The sequence below is a fragment of the Heterocephalus glaber genome, unplaced genomic scaffold (genome assembly GCF_053883595.1).
Source record: "Heterocephalus glaber isolate CG9 unplaced genomic scaffold, H.glaber_assembly_v1.0 deba00000896, whole genome shotgun sequence".
NCBI lineage: Eukaryota > Metazoa > Chordata > Mammalia > Rodentia > Bathyergidae > Heterocephalus > Heterocephalus glaber.
In genome coordinates this window covers 1,569,054-1,577,719 of record NW_028258170.1, presented here as the reverse complement: position 1 = coordinate 1,577,719, position 8,666 = coordinate 1,569,054, and the positions used below count along the sequence as shown (strand labels likewise).

General features: G+C 37.3%; 1 pseudogene; it reads left to right on the top strand.

The window, feature by feature from the left end:
• The first annotated feature begins 213 nt into the window (after positions 1-213).
• LOC106008586 (olfactory receptor 5I1-like) lies at positions 214-6,544 on the top strand (annotated as a pseudogene).
• Positions 6,545-8,666: the final 2,122 nt, after the last annotated feature.

Genomic DNA, 8,666 nt, shown 5'->3' with positions numbered 1-8,666 from the left:
TGTAAGAGTTGTAAAACCTTACAGCCACTATCTCTGAGGTACATCTATGAAAGATTATACTTGAAAGTAGATGGAAATGGTGTCTGTATTTGTAGTGTTTTCATATACTTTCAAAAAACAAGAAAAAGACTGCATAACTAATTATATCCTCTCTTCATCTACCTAACAGGTTGGGAAATCAGGTTCTCTTAAAAAAGAGAAGCCACTCAGAAGATGGAACTTGCACTGGGAAACTATATGCTGGTTACTGGGTTTATTATCTTGGGTTTCCTGATGCACCCTGAACATCAGATCATTATATTCCTCACATTTCTGGTGCTGTATGATATGATTTTAGTAGACAACACTGGACTGATGCTTTTAATCAGGATGGCTCTGCACCTTCAAACCCTCATGTATTTTTTCCTCAGCAACTTGTCCTTCATAGACCTGTGCTACACCTCAGTCATTGTCCCCAAAATGTTGGTCAATTACTTGTCAGAAAAAATCCATCTCCTACTATGGGTGTGCCCTGAAGTTTTACATTTTCTGAGCTTTTGCAGACACCGAATCTTTCATCCTGGCTGCCATGGCCTAGGATCACAATATGGCAATTCGTAACTCTCTGCTCTACACTGTCATCATGTCCCAGGGCATCTGCATACAGCTGATTGTTTTTTCATACATTGGAGGCAACATGAATTCGCTGGTCCATACGTCCTTTGCTTTTATTCTGAAATACTGTGACAGAAATATCATTAATCATTTTTTTCTGTGTCCTCCCCCCTCAGCTTATGCCCTCCTGCACCGACACATCAATTAACGAATGGCAGATCAGTGCACCATGGCTCCTAGGTGGCAGGAGGCATGCCACACTCTGAGCCCAGAGGAGGTGAGCTGCCCAGGCTCCAAGAACACAGACCCACTCTACACCCCCCCGACCCCTCCTCGTGCATCAAAATGAGAAGATGGGTAAACAAGCCACAGAACCAGACTTCCAGATCACCTAGAGCAACCCCAAAGGGAAATGAGATGGAATACTCTGATACTCAAACACCTGGACTCCCTGAACTAGCAACAAAAGAAGATCTGGAAAAAATGAAATCAGAAATAATTTCTCACATAACAGCACAGATCATTCCCATAGTGTAAGACATAATTAATAAATCTAGAGAGGATGGAGACAAAAAAATAGAGGAGCTGAGGAAAATGATGGAAAGCCAACATAGGAAAAAAGTGGAATCCATAAAACAGATGCAAACAGATTTCCTGGTGATTAAAATCTCCACTTAAAGTCTATGCAACAGAATGAGCCAATGTAAAGACACTATTTCAGATATAGAAGATAAGATTGCAATTAGTGACCAGGAAAAGAAAAAATTATTTAATATTTTAAGGGACCAGGAGAAATTAATCCAGCAGCTGCTAGACAATGCAAAGAAAAATAACATAAGACTGACTGGAGTCAATGAAGAAACAGGAGAGAGTGCAGATGACATAAAAAAACTGTTTACAGAAGTGATGGCAGGAAGCTTCCCAAACAGGGTGAAAGAATTTGACATACAAATAAGTGAGGCATATAGGACTCCAAATAGCCTTGATAAAAAAAACCCTACACATACAAATATAATACTTAAGATTCCAGAAACCCAACAGAGGAACAAAATTCTACAAGTAGTTAGAGAAAAGAAACAAATCACATACAAAAGGAAAAGCCCATCAGAATCACAGCAAATTTCTCAGTGCAAACCCTCAAGGCAAGAAGAGCTTGGAGTGATGTTTTTCAAACCCCAAAGGAAAACAAACTCCAACCCAGATTGATGTACCCTGCAAAACTATCTTTCAAAATTGATGGTGAAATAAGATACTTTCATGACCTAGGAGCTTCATGAATACCAAACCAGAACTCCAAAAAATTTTAGACAAAATCCTGGGAAAAGACAATGAGGATCACAACCCCAGGAAGCCCAACAGAATGAATCTACTGGGCACGACAAGAAATTAAAAGCAAAGAGGGAGGATCAAACAAAAAGAAAAAGTCATGACAATGATAATTCAATACATGTCAGTTATAACCATCAATGTTCATGGTCTCAACTCATCAATCAAAAGAAATAGACTGGAAGAATGGGTCAAGAAGCAAAAGCCAACAATATGTTGCATACAAGAAACACACTTAATTCGAAAAGAAACTCATAGACTGAAAGTTAAAGGGTGGAAAACAATACTCCATGCAATGGGAACCTGAAAAAATGCAGGAATAGCTATCCTCTTTGCAGAACAAGTAGATTTCAAACCAACACGGATTAAGAGAGATGAAGAAGGACACTACATCCTTGTAAAGGGAACAGTCCAAAAGGAAGACATGACAATCATAAATATCTGTGCACCAAACATGAGTGCGCCCAGCTATATAAAACAAATATTAGCAGATATGAAAAGTCATATGTGCACTAACACAATTGTAGTGGGGGACCACAACACCCCACTGTCACAAATAGATAGATCAACTAGACAAAAAATAAGTAATGAAATACTGGAACTCCATCATACTCTTGAACAAATGAACTTAACAGATGTTTACAGAGTCTTCCACCCCACAAAATCAGGATACACATTTTTCGCAGCTGCACATGGGTCATTCTCCAAAATAGACCACATACTCACTCATAGAACATATTTAGGTAAGTGCAAAGGAATTGAAGTTATCCTCTGTATATTATCAGACCATAGTGTGATGAAATTGGAGATCCATAGCAAAAGAAACTGCAAAGACTTCATAAACACATGGAAATTGAACAACACACTTCAGAATGACCAATGGGTCACAGAGGAAATTAAACAAGAAGTCAGACAGTTCCTTCAAATAAATGACAATGACAATACAACATATGGGATTCTATGGGACACAATGAAAGCAGTCTTATGAGGGAAATTCATAGCAGTGAATATTCATATTAGGAAAACAGAACGTGCCCAATTAAACAACCTGATGCTGAACCTCAAGCTTCTAGAAAGCAAAGAGGAGAAGAAACCCAAAGCTCATACAAGGGAGGAAATTATAAAGATCAGGGCAGAAATCAATGCAATGGAGGCTAAGAAAACAATACAAAAAATCAATGAAACCAAGAGTTGGTTCTTTGAAAGAGTAAATAAAATTGACAAACCCTTAGCCAACCTTATCAGAAAATTCATACGTGTCTACAAATCTTCTTGCCTTTTTCTTATAAGGTTGACTAAGTGTTTGTCAATTAGGAAAGAAATGGCCCAAATCTAAGCAATTAGGAAAGGAAAGGGTGTAATTACAACAGACCCATCAGAAATCCAGATAATCATCAATACTTACTTCCAGAACCTATATGCCAATAAGATGGAAAACACAGAAGAAATGGACAGATTCTTAGACCCATATGAATTACCAAAGTTGAATAAAGAAGACCTAAAAATTCTAAACAAACCAAAATCAATGAAGGAAATTGAAAACGTAATTAAAAACTTACCATCCAAGTAAAGCATGGGTCCTGATGGCTTCACTGCTGAATTCTACAAGATATTTAGAGAGGAGCTACTGTCATTAATGTTTAAACTCTTCAATGACATTGAAAGGGAAGCAATACTCCCCAAATCATTCCTGGAACCAAACATCACCTTGATCCCCAAAGCAGAGAAAGACTCAACCGAAAAAGAGAAATATAGGCCAATTTCACTAATGAACATAGATGCAAAAATCCACTGGCAAACAGAATGCAGAAGATCATCAAGAAGATCATACACCCTGATCAAGTGGAATTCACCCCATGAACGCAAGGATGGTTCAACATATGCAAATCAATCAATGTAATACACTATATAAATAGAGCCAGGGACAAAAACCGTATGATCATCTCAATAGATGCAGAAAAAGCAATTGACAAAATCCAACATGTATTTATGTTAAAAACCCTACAAAAATCAGAATAGATGCTCTCTATCTCAATCTGATCAAAGCCATCTATGAAAAACCAATAGCCAGTATCATACTAAATGGTCAAAAACTGAAATCCTTCACACTAAAATCAGGAACAAGACAAGGATGTCCCCTATCACCACTCCTGTTCAATATAGTTTTGGAAACATTAGCCACAGCAATTAGACAAGAAAAAAAAATAAAAGGAATAAAGATAGGAAATGAAGAAGTCAAATTGTCATTATTTTCAGATGACCTGATACTCTATATAGAAGACTGCAAGTACTCCACCAAAAGTCTTTGAGACTTAATAACCAAATTCAGTAAAGTAGCTGAATACAAGGTCAACACATAAAAATCAATAGCTTTCCTCTATATGAAAAACGAGTCACTGAGACAGAAATAGGCAAACAATTCCTTTCACAATAGCACCAAAATACTGAAATATCTAGGACTCAACCTAACAAAAGAAATCAAGGACCTCTTCTATGAAAACTATAGCACTCTGAAAAGAGAGATTGAAGATGATATCAGAAAATGGGCAGACATTCCTTGCTCCTCAGTAGGAAGGATCAGCATAGTGAAAATGGATATACTTCCAAAATTGCTATATAGATTCAATGCAATCCCAATTGAAATCTCAGCAGCATACTTCATAGACCTTGAGAAAAAAATCCAAAAATTCATTTGGAACAATAAGAGACCCAGAAAAGCAAAAGCAATTCTAGGTAACAGAGACATGGCAGGGGGTATCACAACCACCAACTTGAAACTATACTACAAAGCTACTGTGATAAAAACAGCATGGTACTGGCAAAGAAACAGACCTGAAGACCAGTGGAACAGATTGGAAGATGCAGAAACAACTCCAGACACACTCATCCACCTCATCTTTGACAAAGGTGTCAAACACCCTCACTGGAGGAAAGATAGCCTTTTTAATAAATGGTGCTGGAAAAATTGGGTTCCAACTTGTCAAAGACTAAAAATACATCTATATCTCTCACCATGCACTAATCTAAAATCAAAATGGATTAAAGATCTAAATAGAAAAACAGAAACCCTGAACCGGCTGGAACAGAGGTTAGGTCAAACTCTTCAAGACATTGGGGTACAAAAAGACTTTATGAACACAACATCAGTTGCCCGTGAACTAGCACAAACAACCAACAAGTGGGATCTCTTTTTACTAAAAAGCTTCTGCACAGCAAGAGAAACCACCATCCGTGTGGAGACAACCCACAATGTAGGAAAAAATTTTCACCATCAGTCCCTCAAAGGTCTACTATCAAGAATCTATAAAGATCTTAAAAAAATCAGACCTCCCAAATTTAAAGACCCAATCCAAACATGGGCATCTGAAATGAACAGACATTTCTCAGACAAAGAAGTAGGCATGGCAAATAAACATATGAAAAAATGTTCAACATCACTGATCATTCGAGAGATGCAAATGTAAACAATGCTGAGATTTCACCTCACTCCAGAAAGAATGGCTGCTATCATGAACTCAACCAACAACAAATGCTGGCGGGGCTGTGGGGAAAGAGGAACACTGCTCCCCTGCTGGTGGAAGTGTAGAATGGTGCTACCACTGTGGAAATCAGTATGGAGATACCTCAAAGAACTAGGACTGGAAGTCCCATTTGACCCAGCTATTCCCCTGTTGGGTATCTTCCCCAAAGAATTAAAAGAATCGTACCACAGTGATATATGTGCACCCATATTCACAGTAGCACAGTTTGTAATAGCTAAAACTTGGAAACAGCCCTAATGCCCATCAACTGGAGATTGGATCCAGAAAATGTGTTTTTTTATAAAACGGAGTACTACTCAGTCATCAATAAAGAGAAATTAGAGACATTTATTGCTAAATGGATGCACATTGTGATGATACTCTTCAGTGAAATAAATAGGGCACACGTGTAAATACTGAATATTTTCTAGTGTGAGAAACTGAAAGTATAAATAAGGACTAAAAGTTATAATAGATAATGTAAAATAGGAAGAAAAGGGGCAAATGGGAGGGGGAAGTGGGAGGGGTAGGAGAAAGGAAAGAGGGGAATGGAATTAATATGAGAAAATGAAAAAATGGAAACAAAGTGTTTGTAAATAGGGAGGGATTGAGAGGTTGAAGGGAGGGTAGGGGAAAGGGGAAAATAAGAACCAAGAGAGTATGTAAAGGTGCATATCTCCAATGATGAATTTCATTATGTTGTACACCTAAAATGTACCAATGAAAGGATATACAACAAAAAAATTTTTTTGAGTGGCTTCTCTCCACCTCTGGCAGCTCTGTGGAAATTATCTGTTTCTTCATCATCATCATCTCCTACTTTTTCATTCTTTTCTCAGTCTTAAAGATCCACTCTGCCAGTGGAAGGATGAAAACCTTCTCCACATGCACCTCTCACCTGACCTCTGTTTCCATCTATCAGGGGACACATCTCTTAGGGTTAGGGTTAGAGTTAGGTGTATTCTCCCAACATTGACAAAGTTGTCTTAGGGTTCTACACCATTATCATTCCAGTGCTGAACCCACTGATTTATAGTTTGAGAAATAGAGATCTAAAAGTTGCAGCTAAGAAAGCTCTAAGATGGAAGGTAGATTCTTCATGAGAAATATTAACATTTCATGATTCAGCTAATTCCCCAAAGTCTAATGGTGAGTTTTCAATGACTTTACTGGTGGACACACAATTACTCACACTAGGATGTGTTAAACATTTGTTTTTCTTTTTAAAACAGCAAAATTCATTTTATAGTCCCAAGTTATAAGTAAGTATTGAAAAGCTCAAAATAGCAGCTAACTAGTAGCTGTTATTCAACATTTCTTTGATTACGAGATGGGGATATATGTGAAAATGGATATATGATGTAAAAGGATATAGTACATACTTTAGAAAAATATGTATGAATATGTGTATAAAATATCTGACTTACAAGATGTTATGGCTTATAGATAGATGCCCAGAAAAGCTTCATACTTTCATAGTGGAGCTTTTGGCAAGTGATTGTGTCTTGAGGACATGATACACATCATTGGACTAGTCTGCTCAGGAGTTCACAGATAAGTGTGATTTAGGACCTGAACTCTGGTTAATGAGTTGAATCACTGGATGTGTGGCCTGGAAGGGTAAATTTCCCTCCTCCCTTGATCCCCTTCTTCTTCCTGTTGCCCTGCTATGAGCTGTTTCCCCTCTGCCATGACACCCTGCCTTAGAGCCAGCCAACTATGGACTGAAAACTACAAACTGTGAGCCAAAATAAACCTGTGCTCCTTTAAACTGTGGGAGTCAGATATTCTGTCTCCCACAGTGATAAGAATGTAACTGAGACATAAGGTTGGATTTAGGGACAAGTGAAGAATCTCAGTTGCCTTTCTTCCTAGTCAATTGCTTTATCTGGAAATTAAATGATGTACTGAAAATGTTATTTAACTTTTCTGTACCTTAGTTAAATTATCTGTAAAAGGAGAGTGAATACTGTACCTATATCATCAGTTGTTGAATGGATAATTAGACTAATGCAACTAGGTGCTGAGAATAGTTTCTAAAAAGTTTAAACTTTTAGATGCCTATTATTATATGTGTATAGAATATTGCACATTAATTAATGGGCCTATTATACAAGAAGATGGTGACAGGCAAGAATCTTGCAGAAGTAATTTTAAAACCAAATACTATTTTAAAATGCAGTTTAGTAAATGTTCAATAGCCTTTCACACCTAATCTGTCCCAATTTGTGATTTGGAAACATTTTCTTTATAGATTGAGCAATATAGGTTACTTATAATGAAAAATAATTGTCATTTTTCCCTCTGCCTCTTATTTTTTAATATACTAAAGTATTGCCGAAAGTGTGAAATTTTCCTTTGTGGTATCTCAGAAACAGACTATACCTTTTTGTTTTTGTTTTTGTACCGGGGATCAAACTCCAGTCCTTGCAATTGTGAGGCAGTTGGAGGAACCCTTAAGCTAAATCCCCAGCTAAACAGACTATAATCTTAAGGTCTCATAGGTTTCTGCTGTGTCCTTCAGGGGGGATCAACCCAGTGCTGCAGTGGAACCCTCTACAGAGAATATGCATTAGAAGACTGAAATTGAAGCGTGTGTGTCTCAGCAAAATGTCTTTCAGAAACCAAGATGCTATGCTATATATACTTATTATTGCATGATAGTAAATACTTAAGACTTTGATATGGAAATATCAGTGAAAATATAAACTTAAAACCATAGTCTCTTTGAAGATACAGCCAAAATGATTCTTTGCACCAGTTTTAAGTTACCCTAAGAATTCTTTCTTGAGGTTTCTGACCATCAGTGTTTCTCTCCTGCAAGTTTTGTATTTCCTTTGTTAGTAAGGGGTCTGTTTCACTCAAAGCTACAAGAGCCAAGCAAACACCCTAAAAATAAAAACAGATTTAGTGAAGTAAATTTAAAGAGAATCCAAGATAGGTGAGATGCAACATATGTAAACAAAGTACTTCCTGTTTTTAAACTCCATAATATGCACAAGCATTTACTGTAGATAATGTCAACTGTGCTCATTGACTGTGACTGTGAACTTGATTAAGAACCCCTTAGCAGATTAAAAGTTCTGGGTGGGCTGTAGATTACTGACATGTCAGCCAGCAAATTGAAAGAAAAGACCCACCCCAGATGTTGGGGGCACCAACCAATAGGCTTCTACCATGAATGGAAGCGAAAAGAAAAAATGGAAGTGTTCCTGTCTTGGAAGA